General features: G+C 40.8%; 1 protein-coding gene across 2 annotated transcripts in view; it reads right to left on the bottom strand.

Moving 5' to 3' along the window:
- The window catches only part of dag1 (dystroglycan 1), a 112,771-nt gene extending 86,457 nt beyond the window's left edge, over positions 1-26,314 (bottom strand). Inside the window, exon 1 of one of the 2 annotated variants that reach the window (XM_028824323.2) lies at positions 25,268-26,314. The gene's annotated coding sequence lies outside the window, so the exon portion shown is untranslated. The other variant, XM_051921430.1, reaches the window with a different exon arrangement.
- Positions 26,315-27,645: the final 1,331 nt, after the last annotated feature.

The following is a 27,645-nucleotide window of genomic DNA, read 5'->3' as shown; positions in this document are numbered from 1 at the left end:
CTAGGAATCAACCTGGTGATTAAGAGGGAGGAGGCCACATTTAACTGCTTGGGTCAGTGGATCATATACTTAAATGCAGGGCAACAAATGGATAAAAAAAAAAAAAAAAACACCCAATGCCCCCCATATCAAGATAGGGTATACACAAATCATAATTTTTAAAATGCTTTGAGATATCTATCGTTCATAATGGTGAGTAAAATAGCTACATGCCTTCATTGAAGTTAGCCTATAACGATTTAAAAATTAAGATATCATAACACCTGTGGTGGGCTGACGCCCTACCCGGGGTTTGTGTTTCCTGCCTTGTGCATGGTGTTGGCTGGGATTGGCTCCAGCAGACCCCCGTGACCCTGTAGGTAGGATATAGCGGGTTGAATAATGGATGGATATCATAACACTCAACTTATAGTATTGTGTGTACAGAACAACTCTTACTTGCATGCCGGAACAACTTATTACTAGCAAAAATACAGCACATAGTTTTGGAGCCCCTAGTATACTGCATTTGGTCATGCAGTGTCAACCTGAGGATAACCCACTGTAACATTCAGATAATTCAACTCAGGGGGCCTAAAATCTACCCTGGCATAACTGGATGCAAGGCAGCAACAAGGCACCAGTCCATTATTCAACCCGCACTCACTCATACCCACACACAACACATTTACAATCTGGCAATTTGAAATTCTCATTTAGGATGAGGCACATTGTTTGGGATATGGGAGGAAATGCAAAGGTTCCAGAGTGCGGCCCACACAGAAGCAGGGAGAAACCGTAACAATCCATACAGAAGGAGCAAGAGTCAAAACCAGGATGACGCACAACTACCACTGCGTCAAAGTGCCACTCAAAACTGAAAACATCAATTTGAGGATTACTTGTGTTCTGTTCTGTGTATTGTACTGTACTTTACCCCCATATATATATTTTTTTTTGACACCCACTGCACGCCCAACCTACCTGGAAAGGGGTCTCTCTTTGAACTGCCTTTCCCAAGGTTTCTTCCATTTTTTTTTTCCCCCCTACAAGGTTTTTTTTATTGTCTTCTTAAAAAGTGTCAAGGCTGGGGGGTGCTGTCAAAAGGCAGGGCCTGTGAAAGCTCATTGTGGCACTTCTTGTGAGATTTTGGGCTATACAACAATAAATTCTATTGTATTGTATTATAAAACCCATCCATCCATTTTCTACCGCTTATCCAGTCCAAGTCACAGGGGCAGCAGTCTGAGCAGAGGTACCCAGACGTCACTGTGTCCCACATCTCCTCCAACTCCTCCGGGGGAACACCAAGGCATTCTCCGCTCTCCAGCATGTCTTAGATTTGCCCCAAGGTCTCCTCCCAGTTGGATATGCCCAAAAACACCACAACAGGGAAGTGTCTATGAGGAATCTTAATTATGGACACTCAAATCATTTCAACGGACTCCAGTGGCTCTACTTTGAGCTCATCCCAAGATATCTGCGCTCTTCACCCTATCTTTAAGGGTTGAGCCCAAACACCCTGCGGAGAAAGTGTATTTCTGTCGCTCGCATCCGTGACCTTTCTAAGTCACTATCCAAACCTCATGGACAAAGGTGAGGGTAGGAATGTAGATCGACCAGTAAATGTGTCATGAACTAGCAGTTCCAAAGAATATAAGTTCCTATAAAATTCCAAAAAGAAGCACTTCTGATATCCACATCGTGGACCATCAAAATCCCTGGCTAGACACAAAAAGGGGCTTTGAAGATTCTTTATAGAATAAAAAGTTTATTTTCACAAATTCCTCTTTTGTTTGTTTAAGAACAATTTCCAAAAAAACATAAGGCAAATCAAGTGAAGAGGGTCCCAAAGCACAATCCAGAAAAAAAAAGGTAAATAGAGCAAGACATTTCAAAAATCCCAATAAATTCACAAAGCACTATAAAAGGTACAAGAACTCACCACAAACTACCATAGCACATTGATAAAGAAATAAACCACAACTTTAGAGGACCCTCCAAATATAAATAATGGAGGATAGTTCCTGATGGTGAATAGGCAGATAGCCCCACCTCTTGGGGGACCACCCACACAAGACATGGAACACTGCCAAGGCAGCATACGTACAAGATCAACTACAAAAATAATGCACATACTCAACAAAATCAAACATAAATAAAAGGAACAATAATGAACAAAAAGAGATATGAAACAAGACTTTGAACTCCAGCCAAGGGAAAATCCCTAGCTAAAACATGACAAAAATCAAGAAGTTTGTCTTTCGGCTCAGTTCTTTCTTCACCATGACTGACTGGTACAATGTCCACAAAACTCCAGATGCCAGTCTGATCAGTCTGTCAACCTCTCGCTCTCTTCTTCCCTTACTCATAAACAAGACCCCAAAGTACTTAACTCTTCCACTTGAAACAGCACCTCTTCCCCAACCTGAAGAGGGCACTGCACCCTTCTCCACCCAAGAACGATGACCGCAGACTTTGAGGTGGAAAAAAAAAAAAAAAAAATTAAAATATATATACAGTATATTTAACAAATGTGCTTATGGTCTATGGGGTAGAGTGGTGACTCTGAGACTAGGGATCTGTGCCAGGAAACAGAAGGTTGCTAGTTCAAATCTTGTAAAATGCCAAAAGTGACTCTACTCCGTTGGGCCCTTAAGCAAGGCCTTTAACCTGCAATTGCTTTGTCCTGGGTACAATAACCTGCATCCAACCCAGCAAGCAGATCCTCCAACTTACAGGGAAAACTTGGGGTTTGTTGGGAGGATTGGCATGCCAGCCGCCATAAAAAAATACTTGCACTGCTCCAGTGTGGTGCCGAGATGTCACCAGTTGCATTCGGGTCCCAATTCAGGTGGTTTGGTGTGTGTGGCAAAGTGTTATCTGTGCATGCCCCCAACCTCTCTCTCTCTCTCTCTCTCTAATATATAATTAATATTATATATAGTATCCAGACAGCATGGCCTGTGGGTATGGGGAGAGTTTGCAAATTTTGATTAATATAATATAATAATATATCAAAATTTGCAAACTCTCCCCATACCCACAGGCCACGCTGTCTGGATACTCTAGGCACACCAACTTGACGAACAACCACCAAACTGGTCTGGTGTAGGGAAGAACAGATGTATACAAGAGGTCAACCTGGAACAAACGGGTATCCCACCAACAAGTCTGGATAAGCTCCTAACTGCTGAATTTGATTACAAACTTCAGGAAATGGATTGATCAATAAATTTTACACAAATGTACCCTTTTCAGCAAGGTTAAACTTCAGGTTTGCACAACATAAAGATCTGCTGCTTTTATCTTTAATAAAAATGATTAAAAATACTGCCACAAAGAAGAATGTTGTGGATGGACATCAAACATGTATCCAATATCTCTGCCAAACACACATTACAATATTCCTTTTGTCTATGAATGTTATCAGAGTGACCTTCATAGAGAGGAAGTATTGATAACAAAGTTTCCATGCACACAAGGATTTTTTTTTATTTTTTACATTCACAAGCAATTGCTGATTATTCTTATCACTCTGTATTAAACTCAAGTAATTCTGTCCGAGTCTACTTGCTTGTAATGCAATGCCTACAATTTCATTCATTTTCCTATAATGGGTGTTAAGCAGCTGCTAAATGCATTTTACTGCATATAAAATGCTAAACACACAAACTTGGACATTAAAACTATCACAGCAATACCTACTATAGAGCTGCACATTTAAATGAATCACTGCCACCCTGGTTAAATTGTATTACTGGGTGCCTCACGTCAATCCTATAATGGAAATTAAAGCCATTTAGTACTTCAGATGGCATGTTTATGAATCGATGTGTAGATGCTGTTCTGCATCAATACAAATCAAAAGGTCAGCGATTCCCCTTCTTCAACTGTGTTTTGGTATGGAGCAACTTTTCAAACAATGTGGCAAGAAGAAAGTATAAGCACAGGGATCCCCATCCAATAGCCAAATCATAAAGCAATCGGAGAGACAGAGAATAAACTACGCTCGTCTTCACTACTCCTCCCACCAGCTCTGACAACTGATGGAAATCTTTCCCAGTTATCACATGCTCTCTAGGTAGGACCTGAGTGAGACCTTAAACAGCCAAAGAAAACAACAATATATATACACAAGCAAAGAACCAGTAGTAATCCCAACACTCTGTTTGACCGATTTTCAATATGCAACACCTGGCTTATTTGAGCGCTGCTGCCGGTATGGAAATACATGCTTGCAAGTTTGTCTTTACACTTGTATTACCCTGAGAGAGGGAGAAATAAAACTATGCTGACAGGCACCCCAGTTTATTAATAAACTAGCTGTCCCCTGTGGCTCCACCTGCGTAGAGTAGATGTGAAACAGGACAAACTTTTAAAAAAATCAATTTAAAAAAAAATAATAATAAAATGTAATTCTGGCCAAGTGGAAGGTAGGTACGCTCCAACGTCACGTGGCTGTGATATCTCTGGCAATCAGCAGCTACCCTCTAAAACACACGTAGCTCTGATCTCACTCTCAAAAACGTCAAATGTTACTCCTTAACAATCTGTAGATGATAATGTCTGCTGAACAAACAGGTATCGCTAGCTAAGTGGAGGCAAGTTACACTCCAACACTTGGAGAAAGGTAGAGCGACTCAAACGGAGACTGGCGTGTGAGTGAGAAGGGCCCCACCTCCCGCTCCTCGGCTCGCAACATCTCTTAGATTCACGCAAATAAATCGGTACCATTAGCTAAGCGGAGGCAAGTGACACTCCAAAACACCGAGGTAGACAGACTCCCCACTCCCGACGTCACACTTCTCCCCATACCCTCGGCCCGCAGCCTCTGTCTCGGATTAGCGTGAGGCGGCACTAAGAAATACATCACTTTGCTGACTTGTTTTGAAAGATACCAAAATTTAGACTCTGGCATGGATACCATCTTTTGGCAGTGGCGTAGCTAGGGGCAGGCGGAGAGGGATTGGTCCACCCCGTTCGGCACATTTTTGGGGGCGTCATTATCGGCCTAAAGGCTCAGTACAACTTGTGTGTGAGCAGTAGGGTTCAGAAAAATGTCACTCATGAATAAAAGAAAAATTCTCCGATTTTTATCCACAAATGCTTCAAAAATAATTTTCAGACTGTCCTTCTGTGATGGCATCAGACACAACAGTTGAAATTTATAAAGCAATAACAAAAATAAACATAAATATTACACCGATAATAATTTCTAGGAAGATAAACAACTAATTTACAATAAAGAATTTCGTTTCGTTATCAATCCGAATGCGTTCTTGCTCTGCGCAGAAAACATCCCCACCTATCACTTGTACACCACACTGGTTCTGGATTTCGCAGCGTTATTTATTAAGTTAATAATTAGAAGACGGCTCATCAGTGTGTCTATACTATATTCTTGTCTAGGTGATGCTTATAAATAAGTATATGTGAAAAATTATTGCTGTTTCTCTGTATATGAATAAATCTATGCAAAATTTATCTTAATTTTTCTCTATATGCCATTTTAAATTTTCCATTTAAATAGGTTAACATTTTCAGATATGTTGGAGGGTGGCAAATTGAAGCACTGCCCCACCCCGAGCGTCACGAACTCTAGCTACGCCACTGACTTTTGGACCTCAGTACTGGTACCAAAATGATTCCGAAGCAAATAAAGGATAACTCCAAAAGCCTCCACCTTACTCCAGCTTCCCTGGTGTGCGGTCTTGGTGTGCAGCACCAACATGCCACACTACACACGGCTACCTTCTTGATAGCAGTCAGGTCCCGATCATGTCGAGACAGCAGGGTCCCCCATAAAGTCCAGATCGCATCGAAGCAAGGGGTGTTTTATCACCTCAGAGGTTCTGAACTCCTCAAAAAGTGTACTTTTGTTTTGGGAAATTAACAAAAGGTATGGGGCGGCAGTGGTAGCGCTGCTGCCTCGCAGTTAGGAGACCTGGGTTCGCTTCCCGGGTCCTCCCTGCGTGGAGTTTGCATGTTCTCATCGTGTCTGCGTGGGTTTCCTCCGGGCGCTCCGGTTTCCTCCCACAGTCCAAAGACATGCAGGTTAGATGGATTGGCGATTCTAAATTGGCCCTAGTGTGTGCTTGGTGTGTGGGTGTGTTTGTGTGTGTCCTGCGGTGGGTTGGCACCCTGCCCGGGATTGGTTCCTGCCTTGTGCCCTGTGTTAGCAGACCCCCGTGACCCTGTGTTCGGATTCAGCGGTTTGGAAAATGGATGGATGGACAAAAGGTATGTTTTCCCACAACTACAATACAAGCGTGTCAAGGGAAAAGGGTGGGCCATTGAGAGGAAAACTGAGGTTTACTTCCAGTACCAAAAATTCTGAAATGCTGGTACCGTACCATTTTAAAATTTCACTTTTTTTGGTACTTTTCCAGTTCACGTATACTGTGCAAACCTACTGCTGAACTTTATTTCAGACTTTTTTTTATGGTTAGTGAGTTCAGAATAAAAAAAGAATGGGGCTTGTAACGAATACAAGTACACTGAGATCAAATTACCATCACCAAGAATGGGATGCAAGCAGCAGCAAGAACTTCCACTGAGGGCAATAAACGTGGGCAGGACTTGTTTATTCAGACCTCCATGTGCATTTCCAAGACACCACAGGGATCCCATAAAAGTTTCATCTCTGAAAAAACGAAACTAATTGTTTGAGCCGACTCGATAAACAACTTTCTCAGGAGTCATTACATATTTTAAACTGAATTTTTAAAATGTGTTCTCTTTGCACCCAACTATTCACAATCTGGGGAGGAAATGTGATCAAACCACCAAGTAGGAAGTGAAAACGGCGGCATGGCTGTACCACACAATTCTTTACAGAACTAGCGACATTCAGTCCTCCTGCCCTTTAAAATCAAAGGACAGCAGCATCCATCTCGCCCAACGTCACTAGGAAGAGCTCCTTTACACACTTTTGTGATGGTTATCCATACCAACCCCTTTAGAATATCAAGAACTGAAGTATTGTTTAGCCTCAAACTATTAAAGTACTAAACAGGAATAGCAAAGGACACTAAAATCATCATTCTGCTAAAACTGCATGGCCTCATTTAAATCTTCTAAGAACTTCTCTTTTGCTTTACTTAGGCAATAATATACATTTTTATTTAAATAATCAAAGAGAGATTACGCTCATCATGAGGAATCATCCCTGCAAATCTGTGTGTTTTAATGGCAGGCAGGCAGGCAGGTAAAGCAGCTAATGATCAGATTAACTTTTCTGCTTGGCTTTGCTCCTCAGTCAGTTGTGTTCCACCTCTGCTAGTAATCACAAAAGTTACAGCATAAATGAAAAAATCCTTCCTTAAAATCATTGGGGTGGGGGCCAGAAAATGATATAATGTATCAATTTTAGGAATTATTTTGCATGTCACTTTACTTTTGCCATAATTTATGTCACTAGATACAATAAAATGTGACTAAATTAGATTTCTCAATTTTATTTTTTAAAATGAGCAACACTGGAAAATTTATCAAAAGCCAGCAACACATTTGGCACATAACCGCAATCGGAAGAGGTGGGAATAGTCAGAAAGAAAGAACATTCAGTATCAAGGATGGTCAAAGCCAACTGTGAACCAAGTGCCAATCCATCTTGGAATGCATTCAACTCCGCAATCCAGTTTCATACACTTAGAGAACATTCTAGGCATCAGCGACAGCATGAACACGGACTCAGTGGCTTAAAGTAACAACTGCACCGATAAACGGACGCCACTTTCACCATTTATAAAATGAAAGGCTTTTCTTGTCAATCATGTTTAAAACACCAAACAAAAAAAAGTGTCAGAAGTGAAAGTGTTAATGGTGTCCAAACAGGGCAAGCCATTGTGTACACCAAAGCTCCGTTTATCAGCTTTCATGATGGCTGCGATAAGTTTAATTAATGGTACTTAACAGCCAAGGAGGACTTGGGCGCAGTGCATTAGACCGGCCTGCTTACCTTAAGCTGCCAGTAGCATAAAACTCAACAGTCTTTTTAAAATATTCGCATTACCCACTCAACCACACAAAAGATTCATGTCAATTAACAGCCTAGGAGTTAAGAATAAGTCGGGCATTTTTCAATACAAAGTTATTTCTTCACATGTAAGGTATATTGTGTTCAAAAGTTAGGCATGTTCTATGAATTTAGAAATATCTATTGTCTGCACTGGTACTTTAAAATGGAGTGCAAATACGCAGCATTGGCCCTCTTAAAAATGAACTTAAATATAGTCTGCATATCATATTCATCACTTTTTAAGGTTTAATGGGTTTGTCACATCAACACACATTATAATAATGGCTCGGTGATATGAACTATGGTGCGTGTCAGCTGTCATTTAGTTGGTTTGCCAGCATTTCCATCCTTGATCAACGGTGTCACCATTTCCCAGTTTCTCTGAAATACTACGTACAGATGCCACATATCTATGAATAAATCATTAACATACTTCCACATGAAACCAGCATGGGCAGGCTTAAAAAGGAGGACACCTAAAAAATAATAACAACAACAAAAAAGACTTTATGACCAACACCCTCTCAACCCCTCCTTATTGATCCATTCACCCCCACATTTGCCACATATTGCCTCTGATGATGACGATACGCACATGGTAGGCTGTTGAAAAAGCTTAGGAATAAAAAACTATTTTAAGATATGTGAATCATTTTCTCCCTTTGTCGATTACTAGTTACATATATACAAACCGTATTATAACTATCACATTTATACCTATATTTTTTTTATACACACAAACATACATTCATACACATATACATAAATACATACATACAGTCACACACATGCGAGTAAGAGGCAGCTAAAGGGCCGGAGTAATTGTAATAAAACATCCGACCAGGAGGCGGCGGAACGCGCCGACTGTCTCTCTCAGTTCCCTGAAATCCTGCAAGGTTCCGGCGCCTCAGAAGACATCACTTCCGGTGCCGGGCCCTTTGCTGACATCACTTCTGATTCCGGCCTTTTTGATGATGTCACCTCCTATACGGGCTTTTAAAGCCTCCATCTTTCTCTCTTGTGATCAGTTCTGTTTTGGACTCTGTACTATACACGTTGTGCTACTTAATTCAACTTTTGCAGCCAGGAAAAACAATATACGGGTGGCTGCCCCAAATCTTTATGATGTCTTGGAATCTTTATTACCGTATTTACGTGTGTACCATGCGCACATTTTTTCCCCCCGAAAATTAGCATTAGAAAATCAGGTGCGCCTCATACACGAGGAAATTTTTTTCTGTAATGTTTACTTCCTCTGCTTGGGCTCTCTCTCTCTCTCTCTCTTTCTCAACGGAAGAAAGAAAAACTTTCATCATGCAACAAAAACAGAAGGGCATTTTGCGGAAAACGTGCCCTAAACGCTTCCTACACAATCACAACGCATGTCGTACACGGGGCAAAACATTTTCGCGATTTTCTTTGTAAAAATTAGGGTGTGTGTCTTACACGTGGGTGCGTGTTACATGAGTAAAAACTGTATCACAATATACATACACACACACATACATATAAACACACACACACACGTATATATACATATGTATTTATTTATATGTACACACATACATAAAATTAAATAGAAATAAAAGCTTCATGAGTGAGCAAGTTGAGAAGGTGTCTGTCATTGCAGCCCCTGCCCTCCAAAACAAACTTAATGCAGCTTATCAATTAAGCCAGCATGCTTGAACACAAGGAGAACGTCAAAGGTCTCAAGGAAAAATAAAACTGAATATTGCCCATAATTAATAATTAAACACCATAAGAAGAAAGATCAAAACATTTTACTAAATATTTAACCTTCATTTATGAGTGCACTTCCAGTGTGTTACAGGCCACCGAGGAAACCAGAGGTCAAGACTAATTCGAAGCTATGCCATCATGTCGGAGAGCTCTCGGTCACAGTTGCCGTTTTATTACTGAGTCTTCCCTGGTCTGTTCCTTCTAGAATGAGTCTTTACTATATATATATTTTTTTTTTTAAATAAACAAACAGGGCGGCACGGTGGCGCAGTGGTAGCTCTGCTGCCTCGCAGTTAGGAGACCTGGGGACCTGGGTTCGCTTCCCGGGTCCTCCCTGCGTGGAGTTTGCATGTTCTCCACTTGTCTGCGTGGGTTTCCTCCCACAGTCCAAAGACATGCAGGTTAGGTGGATTAGGCGATTCCAAATTGTCCCTAGTGTGTGCTTGGTATGTGGGTGTGTTTGTGTGTGTCCTGCAGTGGATTGGCACCCTGTCCAGGATTGGTTCCTGCCTTGTGCTCTGTGTTGGCTGGGATTGGCTCCAGCAGACCCCAGTGACCCTGTGTTCGGATTCAGCGGGTTGGCAAATGGATGGGTGGATGAAATAAACAAACAGCTGTGTCAAGTCAATGTATCAATCCAGAACCAAAAAAAAAATTAGTCCTAAAATTACAGATTACAAAAAACTCTGACCTGGGACATTTTAACCATGCAGGCTTTTTTGGATTACAGATACAACACAAAATAACCATCTCTAAAATAATGTTAATTTCTTCACTTTTACAGCAAACTTTTATGTATCTAACTTAAAATGTAGAAATTATTCAGCACAGGTGGAAACTGCTTGAAGTGCAACAGTAAGCACTAGCTACCTCTAATTTTCCAATTTATTATTAAAACACACTGGCTCCACATGTTGGGTTGGTACCTGTGCTGCACCAAGTGCTGCCAGTGCAGGCTTCACCACTCGCAACTATGAATTTATACCAAGCAGTACCAATTGCAGTGTCCGTGTTTAAATACAAGAACATCCATCAATAATAAATGGCTTATACAAGAATCATATCATCAATAATCATCAATAATGAATGGCTTTTATTCCAACCAGTTTCATAAAGAGATGGTTCAGCCTCACTTTCTAAATGATCTAACTGTTCAATGAGTCTGTTTCTTCTCTTATTTTGCATTCAGAGGCATGTACTAGTACTTTTATATATTAACAAAACTCAAAAGTGTGCCTATTTTGCCATATCTTTAAATATTAGCTTTCTTTTACCATGTTCTTTAATTAACCCCCTTAATTGCATCCAAATACTGACTAGTAGTAATGAACAGTGCAGACACGGGTGCAAATGACAAGGAATACTAAAGGGAAGCAGCTACTTCTGTATAAAATTCACTTGTGTACTAATCAATCAACTACATAATAAAACACTAAGGCTTGTGTGTCCAGTCTCTCAGAGCCATCTGATTGGTCAGTTTAACTTTGGTGTCATGATCGAAAGAGGAAGCACGAGTGTCAGACGCACTTGGAGGAGTAAAAGAGTATGGGGCACGTAGATAGAGTCGTCTTCAAAAGATGATGAGCATAAAATCGGACAGGAGAAGAGAAAGGCACCTCAAAAATAATGACAGAGTCTCAGAAACAGGCTTTATGGGATCACACTCGAGAGAGGGAGTGCCAGCGAGGAGACGTTAGCAAAGAAACAAGACACACGCTGACACAGTCGCTTTCAAAGACTGAAAGTATAAAACCAGATAGGAGGCGAGAAAGGTATCTCGAAAATAATGACTGAGAAGAGGGTTTTACGGGAACGTGCGCAAGAGGGGAGCACGAGTGAAGAGACGTTCAAACACACGTGAATACTGAGGAAAGGTGCTCAAAGTACACGTAGGGCAAGACATAGAATAATTTAAAAATATTTTCTACTACCCATCTTCAACAGGTACCATGGCTTTAATAAAAGCTTAAAATGACCAGAACATAAAAAAAAATGAGCAAAATCTTAAAAAGCAAGAACAAAAACCGGGAGTGGTCTCCCGTAAACTTTCTTGTATACTCAGATATGGGGATGAGTATTTGAGGAGTAAACCATAAGACAATGATTATACTTTTATATAATGTACATTAAAAGAACCATCAACATCAAATCAAAATAATAATATATCCATCCATCCATGTTCCATCCCGTTGAATCCGAACACAGGGTCACGGGGGTCTGCTGGTGCCAATCCCAGCCAACACAGGGCACAAGGCAGGAACCAATCCCGGGCAGGACACCAACCCACCGCAGAATTAATTATTATAAAAGTCGAACAAATCAGACTCTGCAGATACATAAATAAAAGGCAAAGTACCACTTCCGGTTAACAGAAATATCCTAACAGTTGATAGAAATCAATGTTTTGTACCCAATACTTGTATGCAAAATTTGGTTGACCAAAGTGAAAGCGAACTCAAGTTATCGTGTTTACACACACACACACACAGACATAATTCCAAAAATGGTATTTTCGGACTCGGGGAGGTCTAAAACATCAAGATTCATCAAAATCTCGAAATGCAATTTTTGGAGGATTCCTATACTTTGTATGCGAGAAAGTCAGGGGGAGGGGGGGGCTCTAAAACGGCGAGATTCATGAAAATCTCGACATCGAATCTTCGGACGATTACGATACTTTCCCAATACTTCATATACGAGAAAGTAAAAAACATGATCTCTCTCTCTCTCACACACTCACCTTACTTGCTACATTCCCCTAAACATTTAGCAAACCCACTTTGTAATTTCTAAATTAACAAAATAAATCAGAAACTGGGAAAATAACAGCTGGTATAATAAAGGCAAGAGTCCAGTTAAAAGCAGAAGGCAGCAGGAATGAACACCAGCAGTTAAGGTGGTCTGCAGGACTGAACCCCTGGACCACTCAGCTAAGCCTGTTATTACTAATCAGCACACAAATGAATGTAGCATTGAAGTAGCGGCTCTGCTTTAGCAGTTGGTGTCATTTGCACCCGTGTCTGCACTGCTCATCACTGTCAGTATCCACATGCAATTTAAGGAACAATCTCCACATAAAAAAAGGTGAACTAAGATCAAAATGGTAAAAGAAAGTTCAGGGTTTGAAACTACGACAAAGAAAACACATTTCTGAATTTCTTCTAAATATAAATATCATACAGGAGTACTTTCTGAATGCAGGATACGAAAAGAAAAAAAGGCGAGTTACACAATTAGACTGAGGAGATACACCAGTGACCCAGTAATGAATGCCAGTAGCCCCAGTGGTGTTCCTGGGCTGCACCTGGGAACCTCCTGGATGACACTTTGAAAACAGCAGTAGTTATTAATGTTCTGCTCACCATCAAACATATGGAAATGGATCAGACGTACAAATAAACAAACTATCAATACTTTCATTTGGAAAAACTAAAGCTTGAGATTAGTCGGTATTACGCAGACAGCTTATGAATCACATCGGGTGGCGTGCATGTAAAACCAGGACCCCCGATTAGTGACATGAAGGAGCCGGCGATTACATTAAAAAAATCAAGTCCACAGTTAACCTCAACTCCAAGAACAAGCAAAATAAACAAACAAGGGGCTGTGCAAATAATCACGAGGCAGGTTACCAGAAAGCCAACTGTACTTTGTGTCAAAAGAACAATATCTTTGGATAAGACATGGAAACACTCTGACAGCGGCATTACAGCACTGACTGGTGCAGCAGGAAAACATAAAAATAAATAAATAAATCTGTACACATACGTCAAAAGAAGTAAGTGTTTAACTCAATTATTTTATCATTTTTTATTATTTAAAAAAATAAATAAATAATCGGAGAAGACTTCATTCCAACTTGTGACAGAAGGAAGAAAGCACACCAAAAGCCCACACAGACATTTCAAATTACAAGGCAATCTATGCAGCATTGCAAGCCGTATTTTATGCTAGAATGTGAGTGGGTGTGTATTATTATTATCTGAACATACGCCTTCACCCAAGGCATCTTAAAAAAAAAAATAATAATAATAATAATAATAATATGAATACACTACATCTGAGTGCTTCGCATAAAAACTATGATGTTAACAGGCAAGAGAAAAACACAGTCGTAGGTACAGTGCATGTTAGTTCTACAGTTTAACATACGAACAGTCCAGCAAAATGAGGCCAAGCTGGCCATGAAATAAGAATCTTCGAGGAGTGCAGAAGGACTGAATGCTGAGGAGACAGACACATACAACCAAAAAGGAGATAGATAGATAGATAGATATATGAGAGAGAGAGAGAGAGAGAGAGAGTTCACACATACACACACACAGTAGATGTCACTGCGCTTCTTTTTCATTCTGCCATTATGGTGGTCATCACTTGGTTTCTTAATTACTTTGCTGTAAACGCACAACTACAGGGCACTTTTCTGTCCTTTATAGCCACCAGGTTACCCATATTTAAAATTTTATATTCAAGTTCCCTTCTTAGTCGACTATGTTCTTCTACATCTACTTTTCTCATTCTTTCTAATTCATCCTCACTTAATTACCTTCTGCAATGTGCTGGAAACTTGGCAGATGTTGCTACACTTGTTTTTCTTTCTACCATCATGGTGGTTATCACTTAGTTTCTAGATCATTTTTCCCATAAACACACGACAACAACATGTCACAGCCACAAGGCTGCTGCTACCTAAAATTTTTAGAAACTCCACAACAGATCAGCACATAAGCGTTAGATTGAGACCAAGATCAAAGTTCTTGCCTCAGGAGTTCACAAGTAAGCATGTTTACACACACTCCCATTATATATATACCCGACACAGACAGATGTGGGACACAAGTGCAAGAACACACTATTTTTTTTCCTTCCCCCCAATGGCAAACTCCTTTACCCTGTTCCCACGTGTACAGCACAGTCACAAAGAAATGAAGCACAGTCCAGTACACAATCTTTTTCTTCTTCTTTCTCTCTTCTCCTCCACTCCTCCTGGCAAGCTTCATCTTTTCCCACCCGACTCTGGCTCTGTAGCTCATGCTCAGTTACACCCTTTGACTGCCTCCCATGCATGCGTGTGTAACAGCACACACACCCACACACACACACAATTAAACCTCTCTGCCCAGTTTTGCACAGATTTCCCACTGCACAAAGGAAGACCACAAGTTGTGTTTTACTCTGAACTGTTTCCCTTTGGGGAACTTTATTTAGTGACAACACCTGTACTTAATTGGGGAAATACCTCAGGTGGCATTTTGGAAACTTGGCTCAGGTAGATACTGTAAACTTTCTACCTTCAAAAGGGTTTAGTGAGTGAAGGTTTGATTTGGGTAGAACATCGTGACTGCACCTGCAAAGTGACACGTACCCCTGCTAGTAAATTTATATAATGTTAATGCGTCATTTGTATGTGTTTAAGAGCTTTTTATCCCCCAGGAGCCCTCTGGCCTTATCTTCCAGTGCAGTTTCTCTCTTGAATAGAGTAGAGATATTAAGAAATTTATATAAATAGTAAATTGCGAATTTCCCATTGGGATTAATAAAGTATCTATCTATCTAGTACATAAATATTACATACAAATACACACATATTCATGCTTTATACAGTACATAGTCAAACAGGTAAAGCCCTTTCCTGTATTAGAATAGGAAAAAATTAAAATAGGTAAATAATAGTGACAACTAGAACAGTAGGTTTATGTGTATCTACACATACTGTTATCTACTGTATATAATGGATATACACACACATGCACAGCATAACTAATATAAGAAGCTGAATGTGCCTGCCAGTTTTTCCAGTATGCACATCCACACCAGTGAACCTCTCTCTGTGGAAGACCACAGCCTGTGTTTAGTGCGTATTGCAAAGTATACACAAGGAAGGTGGCCAGTTCAAGTCCTGCTACGACCAGAAGCCCTTGGGCTGTGCGTTTAACCTGAAAACTGCGCCAGGGGTCCTGTATAATGGCTGACCCTGCGCTCTGACCCACAAAGGTCATGCAAAAAAAAAACAAAAAAAAAAAACTGTGGATTAATATAGTAAATCAAATTGAAAAACATATACAGTGTAAGTGTGTATGGTGCACATATGAGATCATTTTTATATAATACAAACATACGCACTTCATACTATGTTATGTGCATGTACAGTATGCAGTTTTTACTATTGATATATGCACTGTAGACTTAAATTATGCAGGCAACACTTTTTTTATATATTATTACACACACACACACACACACACAAACACAATTGCCATGCACTACATTATTCTTTCTGGATCCAATTTCTTACAGCTTTCTAAAGGCCTCTTGACGAGACTCCACTGGCAGTCTTCTGGTCTGAAATGCCTTGAGCATGGGAAAGGTGCTATATAAAATAAAATGCATTATTATTATTAAGTATTAAAGCACGGCTCAGAACGCCATCCATCCCACTTCAATGGATAAACAGCTCCGACCCCTGTATGTAACAATACTAAATTCAATGGAGCCCCTACTACTTCTCACCATCTGTGACTTAAGCAAACCTTCACACCTCCACTTGGAATGCCAGATCAAACAGAAATTCCATTTTAAGCCAGCTCTCCTAAACTGACGTTTTGGTTTTTTTTTTTTGGTGCCCTGCCAAGCATAGTTACGGTTTCTGACCATAATTATACTGAACTATCTCTACTCTATTCAAGAGATAAACTGCACTGGAAGATAAGGCCAAAGGGCTCCTGGGGGATAAAAAGCCCTTAAACACATACAAATGACGCATAAACATTTTAACACTACTCCTAATGCTCAAGTGCCTTATAAATAGTTCTCCGAATAGAAGAGAACTCTACCTGCTACTTTAAGTCAGATTATAAAATATCTAAATTCCAGGAACAGCTTTCCTACCAACCAAACTAACACTCTGCCTAATTAGCAAATTAGCAGAAGAGACTGAGAAGGCAAGCTGGAATTACTCTTCTCCGTGCGAGGGCCTATTTGTGTGTCCAGTCACAGACTGTGAAGAGAATGGCTCAGCTGTACTGTTAAATATAATCCTCTGTATATCTAATATGTGTACTGTTCTGCGAGATACGATTCTTGGTAGCTGAATCCCAGAGGTCTCTATTCCAAACCAAGAATGACCAAACCCAAACTGTTAAAAATGATTTGAACACCCACAATGGAATCTTAAATCTCTTCAAACCCCAAGGCTTCCAACCCAATGCAGAAGCTCTTGGAGGCTCGTCCTCTGAACGACACCAATGGACAACTTCTTTGTTTTTTTTTTTTATGATGATGATGATGATGAAAACGGTACATTACTTTTGGCATCTCTAGATTTCAGATAGGCTTCAGCTGCCAATACATGTTTCACTCCCTATGTGGTGTTTCAGCGTTCTTTGGTTGACTTGGGTTTACTCAATCTAGTCCTGAACTGTCAAGTCAAAATGGTTTCAGCTCACGTCTTGTGACGAATAGGCTTTCAACCAGGGAGACTACCTGCCTTAGGCCCGCTGAGGCTGGATCAGGCCCATTAGGCCCGCTGAGGCTGGATCAGGCCCATCAGGCCCATTCTCCCTGCAAGTTGTGGATAAGCACTCTTCAGTAGCTCCAGTATAGGTTAAGTGTGAGGTTTGTGCATGAAAGTATCCTGTGAAGGTCTGGAGGCCTGCTGAGGATCAGCTATTGCTTTGCACTGAGTGCTACCAGGGTGTGCGCCTACCATCCAAACTGATCCAGGTGTAGCAGGTTAGAAAATGAACATACAAAAACAGCTAAATACTTAGTACTAAAGTACTAAATAATAAACAATTAAATAATAAATACTAAAGACTCAATACTAAAATGTTGACTTCATTATCAATACCTCCTTTCAGACCTACCCACCAGTACCAAAATGGTTCCAAAGCCGCACTAAGCACTGCCTTCCCTCTGGATAGCTGTGAAGTCCCGAGTGTGTCGCAGCAATGGTGAGGATTTCCATGAAGTCTACGTCATCTCAAAACAATAAGAAGCAAGAAGCGGAAGGATGGGAGTCCCCCCCCGGTGAAGTATCGATCACGTCAAAGCCCATCTTCAAACAAAGACGTTTGTCTACACCTACAGTAGCGAGTGTCCAGAGAAGCATTGGGTGTTGGGTGTTTTATTGAAAGGAAGGCCAAAATTTATTTCCAGCACCAAAAATCCTGAAATAAAGGCGCCATACCGTTTTCAAATTTGGGATAAGGGTGCACAACCCTAATCAGCTGTTCACTCCCTGGTGGGTCCCACCTGTGTTGCCTGGGATTCTATTCTTATTGCAAAAAAAAAAAAAAAAAAAAAGTACCAGTTCAGGGAGTTCAAAGGGAAATTTAGGTTTAATAGAAATTAGATTTTTGCAGCAAACTTCATGATAGTTTCAATGTAAATAAACATGGATGTTTGTACGAAAATTCACTGTCTGTATTAACTGTGTGCTGAAGCTGGACACCTGCATATTCATCAGTGAAAATGCATGATGGGGGATTTCAAAAAGAGGGCAGCAGGGCACAGAAATGTTAGGAGGAGGAGTTGATACCCATCATGGCCATTGACCTCCATGTTATTCCTGGCGGAGGTGCCTTCAGTGGGGGGTCTGTCTTATGTTCTTTCTCGCTGTCCTATAGAAGTCCTTAGGCTGGCCTTTTCATCCTTGGGTTAGAAGATCCATGCAGTTAATGTGGCAAATGTCATGATTTACACCATTTTTTTGTGTTTATGATAAACTGTTAGTTGGTTAGGTTTAAATAATCTGACTGCCAAATTTTTAAGATTTATTTTCATGTAGCTGCTTCATTTTAAATCAGTTGTGGTGTTGGCTAATGTACAACAATAAACACATAGATTAAAAGAGTTTGCCCAAATCAAACCAGTAGGCAAGAACTAAAATTTCAGCGTATTCTTTGCCCCCTCTTGTACATAATGAGGGCACTTTGATTTTTTTGAGGATGCTTGGAATGGGCAATCAATTCCGAAGAACTCTGAACCAGGTCACTGCAGGAATGAGAAAATCGTGAACGTGGGAGTGGAACGGTTAAGGTTAGGGGTAGGGTTAAACTTCAGCTTGTTGAAGGGCATGCAATGTTTTAAATTGCTGTGATTTAGAGCCGCACTTGAACTGTTCTACTTGCTTTGTGTAATTAATGTCTGCTTTATGCAGTGCTTTGGAATGTGGACCAAACAGAAGGTACTATAAATATATATAAAAATATATATATATATCTGCTCTCTATATATAAAATCTTAAGCCTAAAAGTGCAACGTTTTTATGTGACTTTTGTCACGCTTTAAATTGGGTTATTTTAAAACCTACATATATATGTTTGGTATCATTCTTTTCAGAATTTATCGAACTTTAATGTGATGTTGTTAGATTTTCAGATTCTTATTCCATTTTTAAATTATAAACTAAAATATCAAGAACTCACGTCCCACGAGTCAAGACTTTGTGCCAAGAGATTTAACTACGCCTGGGGCCGGAAATACAAAACAAAGAGTAGGACAGCTGCTGTACAGGCTTTTAAATGTTCGAAGCACTGTACGAGATGAGGATCATTTGACACGGCAACAGCAGCAGCAAGCCAGCAGCTGATCGAGCAAAGAGGAGGTAAAAAAATAAATAAATATTTCTTTGTCATTGTATCACCATTTAAAAGGGGGATTCAGAGGAGCGACTGCGTCTCCTTAGGGTGTGTTCAACCCCCCTCTTCACAACGTGAGCGGCAGAGACGCGAAGTGGCTGGTGCGTAGTGCAGGCCAGGGGGGTTGGCGAGCGAAGTGAGCAGGGGGGTAACCCCTTAGTGTATGTATATTTTATATATATATATTATATATATATAAAATCCAACATCTGTCTGTGTCTCTCTGTCCACTTTTCACTTTTCAGATAACTACTTGACGCATTTAGATCAGGTTTTTTTTCTATAATTTGCCTGAACATTCTGGTTGATTTTACGACTTCTCTCATCACACCAAGTATCAGTTTGCTTGCGGTACCGATTTATTCACCTGAATCCACGAGAGACACAGTGGGCCAAGGGGAGCCAAGTGGGGCCCTCCTCATTCACACACCAGCCTCTGTTTGAGTCGCTCTTCTTCTTGCCACGTGTTGAAGTGCACCTCGCCTCCACTTAGCTAGTGATACCCGTTTGTTCAGCTGACATCATCATCTATACAGATTAAGGAGTAACGTTTTACGTTTTTGCGAGAGACATCAGAGCTACGTGTGTTTTAGAGGGTGGCTGTTCATTGGCACAGATATCACAGCCACGTGCTTTTCTCCCCACACGCGTCACAGCTGAACCCGATCAGATACGGTGCCAACGTTTGACATTGAAGTGTACCTACCTTCTGCTTGGCCAGAATTAGTTTATTTTTTTAAATTGATTTTTAAAATTTGTCCTGTTTCACTACTATGTGGGCGGAGCCGTGGGGGACGGCTAGTGTGTGTACATGTATGTATATATAAAAAACTTGATGGTAATACTACACCTTGCAATGGATAACAGGATGTTCTGAAGTTCCTTCTGCATCTAGAATAAGCTAAAACTAAAGACTCCAGTCCAAAACACCATGAAGTCTGCATGTAATTTTTATTCTTCACCGTTTTCTTTGCATCCTCCTATTACCTTCCACAACTCATAAATAAGCAAGTGACGCAACTCCGAATTGGCCTGCTGTGACAGAGTGGGCGAAGGTGCCACGTGACAGACTGGCACACTGTTACAGCCGATTCTTACCTGCTGTTCTCCAGGGCACCGTGGAGTATGCCCACAAAGTAAGGGAGCTTGATTAAGACCCTCACACTGCAGCACTTTTAAACCGCTAACACAGGGTCATTTCATAGTGTGCCCTTAAATGGCCATGCTAGGGCAACAAAGTCTGTAAAGCAATAAATAAAATGCACTTTTTGTTAATACAACTACTGTAGCATTCAATTCCAAAACATTGAAAATTCAAGAAAGTGGAATGCAGGTACTGAGCCCATGTCGGCTTACGGCATAATCTTCAGTAACGACAGTTCATACCAAAAAAAACTAAGGGACGTCACAGCAGTGCAAGGACCTTGTCGCTCCACTACCAAGTGTTTCTATTGTGCTTGGTGTCAACAGCGCTTATCCATCAAACATTTTACCCCCCCACTCGGTTTCTTTCTCTCCCTCTTATAGTCATATTTATAGCACGGTATATAGAGGGCCATAAAACCATCTGTAATCAAAAGCCCATGGACCCTGCAGTGAAAGCAGCAGGTGGAACATCCGAATGTGGAGATAAAGACTACTAGTAATAAAATTATAAACTAGAAAGTTAAATCCATTAGCACAGTGGTGGAAATCACTATAGTATCAGGGATGACCCCAGAATTAATGACCACCAAATGCTATTAATAATCAATAATTAAAACAGTCCAAAAGCTTTAATAATAATAAAAAAAAAAAATGATTTGATGGTATGAAATTAGACTGCTTGATCAAAAGCAAAGAAAAACAAAACTGAGCTTAATACTGTACAATAGACCGAGATAGAACTAGTCTTCACGGAAATAACATTTAAAGCAAGGCACACAAATCATGCCCCCTACTGGCACAAACTTTCAAAATCTCAAACAATCCACTGGTCCATCAAAACTAACAGAAAATCCGCAGCAGGAGGAGAAGCTGGAGTGACCTTTACTAAAAAAGGTTTAACCTCAGGGTTAAGAAAGGTGTCCAGTAGCAAAAATAAAAGTAACAACAGTAAATGAGCGAGTGCACAACGTCATGATGAAGAAAAAAAATAAATGAAATAAAAATCAAGCTGCTCAAAAAGTAAAAGCAAAGAGAAACTCACCCTGAAATACACAATCTGAGTATAAGTGGAAAGTCAGACTTGACCAAAACTTTCAAATTTAGCGAGTGATTGGCACTCCAACTGCAGTAACAGAATGCAGAATTACACTTAAAAGATTGAATATATGGATTTAGTGAGAGCCAAAGCAAAACTTTAGATAGATAGATACTTTATTAATCCCAAGGGGAAATTCACATACTCCAGCAGCACCTTACTGATACAAAAATAAACAATATTAAATTAAAGATTGATAATGCAGGTAAAAACAGACAATAACTTTATATAATGTTAATGTTTACCCCCCTGGGTGGAATTGAAGAGTCGCATAGTAAAGACATTGTGTTTTTGGAAGTATGATAAAGTCTGCACAGCCAAAACTTTGACTCTGCTTTCAATTTTTCGGCACAGAAATAACCGTTACTTGCTTATTTTCTAACCCTGTATTGACAAAAAATGACCACTGTGTGTAATATTATGCATCATACAGTACTACAGTAACAGGCAATCATTCATTTGCACCCTTAATGAATCACAAATACTTTTTAAAAAAAATATATATTGAAGTTTACACATAAAAAAAAAAAGACAGCAAAAACTCCAAACACAAAGCCATGCAAAAATATTAATGCCATATTTATAACCTAATGTACGATATCAGAAATCTGTAAAATGTTAATCTGATTATCACATCAGTGTATGGGCCACAGGCCAAAAATGAGGAACCAAGTAACCAAGACCCTTTTGTTGGAACCAGAGATCAAAGCAGCCCCTGGCCCCTTCTTCCATGACGTACAACTTCTTTGAACCCACTTTCCACCCGAAAGAAGAGACTTCATTAAAAAATAAATAAATAAGTAAATAAAAAAAAAATTCAAGGACCCCATTTTATGGAGCAAAAATAATAAATGAAGGGCAGAGTGGAAACTATCAAAATGTAACTGAAAGTGAAAACTGCATTAAGGAAAAGAAATTATTGGATGGAAACAACATATCAGGAACTTTTTTGCCACTTGCTTAAAAGCAACACTACTCAACAAATGTTTAAATAAATGAAGCACACGGGCAGCTCGTGAAAAAATAATAATGAAGTTGTTTTAGTCGGGAAGGTGAGCCCATTCATTTGATGCCTATAGCTACAGGTAATAATAATTCTTTGCATTTATATAGCGCTTTTCTCACTACTCAAAGCGCTCAGCAATTGCAGGTTAAGGGCCTTGCTCAAGGGCCCAACAGAGCGGAGTCCCTATTGGCATTTACGGGATTCGAACCGGCAACCTTCCGATTGCCAGTGCTTATCCCTAGCCTCAGAGCCACCACTCCGCCTAGGTAGGCCTACCTCAGATTTTTATTTTTTTTAATTAAGTTACGTGCTTCATTGGATGCAAGTTAAAACGTTAGAATAACCAAACGCTGTATGCATACCTTGAGAAAACACCCAAAAAAAGGAAAGTTCTTCCATTAGGCACACAAAACCTGCCCTTGAGCTATTGGAGTAATAAAACGGAAACTAACAGGTTGTTTAACGAATTCCTTTGTAGTAGGCTTCAGTGATCCAAGGAGACATTAAGCATGATTTGGGGTAGCAGGAGGGGGGTGGAGTTTTAGAAGAAGAGGGGACAGCCAAATTTGAAACTGCTAGCGAGGGGATAGAGAAAGTGGGAAAATAGAATAATAAAGGAAAGCAAACTGGGCCTAACAAAAGCGAAACAATGCATCTGAAGGCACTGTTCAACAAATAGGGGGATACGTTAAGGAAAGAATCCGAGCCGTGTCTCTCTTCCAGTGGCAATCATACGCCCTCCTCTTCCTCCTTCGGAAAATTGGGTCTAAATGAATAAGTGGCACACGCATCACCCCGATCTGGACGATTACTGAGGAGGATACAGTTTAGGTTTTGCTACACAGGCCAAAACGCGATCGCATATTCAAGAAGCGCTTGCCGATTCTCTTCCCCTCCACCCTCCTCTTGGTGTCCCTTTTCTCTGACCTATTTTAAAATCCCTGAGCTCCAACTTTGCTTTCCGTCAGGCAGAGTTCTGCGCTTCAAGGCGCCCGCCCGACACCTGCCTCTAATGATACAAACACACAAGTGAAACGAGCAGACGGAGGTCCGTGTTAATGGCCCTCAGGGACACGGAATCGATCATCCCCAAATATTGCCGACGTCTAACGGGTCTCTTTGGGGTAAAAAAAAAAAGGGGGGGGGAGGTGAGGGGCGTCAATCAATCCAAATCGACTCGTACAGATATAAATATAAATGGCGGGTTGGGATTCTTATAGCGTTCAACTAAAAGCTTAAAAAAAATAATAATCGCCACAACTGGTGGAAAAATCTAGCGCTACCCTATGAATCCTAATACAGCTAAAGCCCCTTTTCCAAAGCCAAAAAGGCTTGGAAATAGAAAATGGATTGTTAGCATACTCCTTGGATTAATTTTAACTTTAAAAGAGCAGCCAAGAAATTCCCATCGTTAAAAGTCAGACGGTTTCTAAGTAACATCACAGCGCCCAAAATAAACGTGTTATGTGGTTCTTTTTTTAAGTGTGTGTGTGTGTGTGAGTGAGAGAGAGTGAGTGATCGTGTGACTTAGAATGAAATCAAAGTTTAACAAACACCTCACCAAAATGCAGAATTTCACACGTTCTGGGGAAACACAAAATAAAGGATCGAATTCAGCACTGTATATATTCACTTAACGGAGAGGGAGAGAATGTTGGTGAATAAGACACAGACGTGTCAAACGTGTGTATACTGTACCCCATACATACACAGTTCCCTATACATATTACTGGAGAGGAGTATACGTTTGGATGTCCGTATCGATAATAACTTACACTTATAGGAATTCATGAAAAAATATAACGTTAATTCAGTGTTCAGCAAAGGTGTCCTGGTGGCCGGCAGTTGTCACAAGATATTAAAAAGAAAACAAAAAAAAATTAGGGGAGCGATCACTTGCTCTTCCACAGTTTTATTTCACTGAGTATTTACGAAAATGGGAGCAACTGCGCCAATCCAATTTCAATCAATTTTATTCATTTGTGAAGGGTTAAAAAAAAAAAAAAAACCTCCACACTATTTTTATCCTTCACCCCCCAACCCCCCGTAAGACAGAAACAACAATATGACCGTGAAACAAACGGCCAAACAGAAGGCGTTAGACATCCGTTTTTATTACGGCGTACCCGTGAGGTCGATGATTTACACTCCTCGCTCGCTCGATCGCTCCCTCGCACTCCCTCCTTCCTTCGCACGCTCCCCTGGTAAAGTTTGACGGCGTACGCCCGAGTGAAACTCGCCCTTCGGAATGATCGTGCACCGGTTCACGGTGCCCGAGCTACTGGTGACGATCAGGACCCTCCTCCGCCTCCTCCCCCTGTAGGCACATCTCTGCGGGGCCTGTGCTCTTGCCTTTTTTTTTTTTCTTTCGTTAAGTTAGCGGTAACCCGTTGGGCCCGGGGCCCTGCGACAACAAAGGCCCCTCTCAATTAGCTTAGTCGGCGCACTGCGAGAAAAGCAACACGGCGGGATCGCGACCCCCCCCCCCCCCATGGCGCCCCCACTTATTCTTCATCTCCCAGACTAATCCAAGTAGCCAGAGAAGCCCGACACACACAGAGATCCATACATCCATTCACGCATACACCTTATCCCAAATGCACCTGCAGACAAGAGGAAAGTCTGTATGTCCTTACCCGGATCCATGCAGCCGAATGACATTTTAATCGAAGGGGTGGGAGATCGGGGGGGTTAGTGTGTCCCACTTGTCTTTTTTTCTCTCTTGATTTCTGTATTGTTAATTTTTGTATCCAAAGCGGCAGGGAGGTTGGACGTAAAATACAAGATCCCCCTTCTCCTTCAATTCTCTCCCTATCTCCAAATAGAGCACTTTAAACAGTCGGGAGGAGGAGGAGGCTGCCGAGCAGTAAGACGGCCAGGCAAGACCAATCAATCCCGGAACCTCTGCCACATAGACAGCAGGAGGAGGAAGAAGGAGAAACAATCAAGTAACAAAGATCGGGGAAAGCTAAAATGACAAGCTGATCGAGCCTCTCTTGTGAAGGTTTGGTGTGGTAGCCTCCTCTGGATAAAAGACAAAATCCATCCACTGACTGAATCTCCAGCGATACTTTGGTATTTATATGTTTAAAAAATAAATCATCCACAGCGATCTTCACGGATTCTCTCCTCGTCTTCTTATACTCTGCAGTGACTCAGGTTCTGATGTTTCGGTGGGATGAACTCGGCAAGAGAAATCCGTTTTATAAAATGAAAAGAGAAAAAAAAAAAGCAAACGGCAGTTGATTATTCACCCTGGTGCTTTTTTTTTTTTTAAGAAGGCAAGAAAAGCCAAGGGCAATCACATGACGGTATTACTAGCCAAACAGCAAAGAGTGAAATTGTCTTGCGCTGCCTCTAATTAGCTTAAATAGCTATACCGCTGCCGCGACGACTACAAGGGATTTTTCCACTTCTGCGCGGCTTGTGGAGAGACCTTGTGCTGGCTGTCCGATCAAAACCCCTCCTTCAAGTAGCCGTTTCTACCTTTTTTTTTTTTTGGCTCCCCCTCTCCATCCACCCCCTTTTTTCACGCTCTTGGGTTATCCGATACTTGACGTTTACGGACTGGAGAGCAAAATATACTGCCCTCAGCCAGAAAGGTTTCTGATAGCCCACTCTCTCTCCCTTTCTTCTTCTTTTTCATCTTTTTCTCCTCCTCCATCGGGAAAGTCTGATCCCCCCGCCCCCCTTCACCGCCTTCTTTTTCCACCGTTTTCCGACAGAACAAGACCACCTCCCTCTGCATGGATGGGAGTCAATTCCGTAACCATACTGGTTCCCATGGTGACCGAACAAAAGCATTTTTTTCCATGGTGGTGGAATTTCTACCAACTCTGGGTTTTAGTGAGCCGTGTCTTAGTGTCGAATCGAAAAAAAAGAAAAACAACAAAAAAAAAGAAAAAAAAAACGGGGGAGGGGACGTTGCCAGTGTTGTCGCTCTTTATTGTGTTTCTCGTGCAGTTTTTACGTGTCATTGATGGTGTGACGACTGCCTTCTCTGTTCAGCTGCTTCAGTTCCAAACTATGAACTTCAATTGGATGCATTCTCTTTTTTTTTTTTTTTTTTTTTAGCTTCGGGGAGATTCCCTACTCCTAAAAATTAACCCCACGGCTTGATGTGTTTATTTTTGTTGTTTTGTTTATTAATATTTATTTAACAATTATATTAAATCATGCAAAGGAAAGAGCTATGTCCTTGACGCAGTTTAGCAAAAATAATCCCTCTTGTCCTTGCCCTCGTTAGCACGAAACTGGGCAGGGCAAAAAATAAATAAATAAACGTTTGAACAAGGGACAGCTTTGATGTTGAGGTGGGCAAACCCTGTGACAAATCTGAGAATCAGAATAAACGGATCAGAATAGTATAGTGTGGGATTACCAGACATTCTCTGTAATAACCTACAGTATTTGCTACTTGTTAATACTACTAAAATAATAATAATGATATTATTATTATTATTATTTTCACAGGTGATCCTAAACTAGGTAAGTAGGTTAGAAAATGAATGGGCTACCCACTGTGTACTTACTTTCTGCAGCCACTTGATTCAGAATTATGAATAGCCGCGCGTATCGCAGCACCGTAGGCCCCAAAAAGTAGCCCTCTATGAAGTGACACTTTAAAGGCACCAAATAAACTAACACGTGTTTTTTGTTTTTTTTTTTTGCGATGCACACTGGAATTCTCAAAGAAATACACGAAACAGACAAGTACAGAAACAGCAATGAGCAACTCAAATTAGAAGCCAAGACCTATGGACCTGCGACGCAACACGTATTAATAATAAACCCATCTATCCATCAGTCCATTTTCTTACTCGGCTTTATCTTGAGTAGGGTCGTGTGGGGCAGCTGCTGCCTGCTCCAGCACTGGGCGCAAGGCAGGGACGGCAGGCAATTGCGGTCTAATAATAATAATAATAACAGCATAGTATTGGGCGCAAGGCAAGGAACAGAGCACTACTGACCATTTCAGTGCGGTACAAAATAATTCCACAGTCCAAAGGTATGC

The sequence above is a fragment of the Erpetoichthys calabaricus genome, chromosome 18 (assembly GCF_900747795.2).
Source record: "Erpetoichthys calabaricus chromosome 18, fErpCal1.3, whole genome shotgun sequence".
In the NCBI taxonomy this organism is placed as follows: domain Eukaryota; kingdom Metazoa; phylum Chordata; class Cladistia; order Polypteriformes; family Polypteridae; genus Erpetoichthys; species Erpetoichthys calabaricus.
The sequence above is the reverse complement of the archived record's forward strand: the minus strand, read 5'-3'. Positions and strand labels throughout refer to the sequence as shown.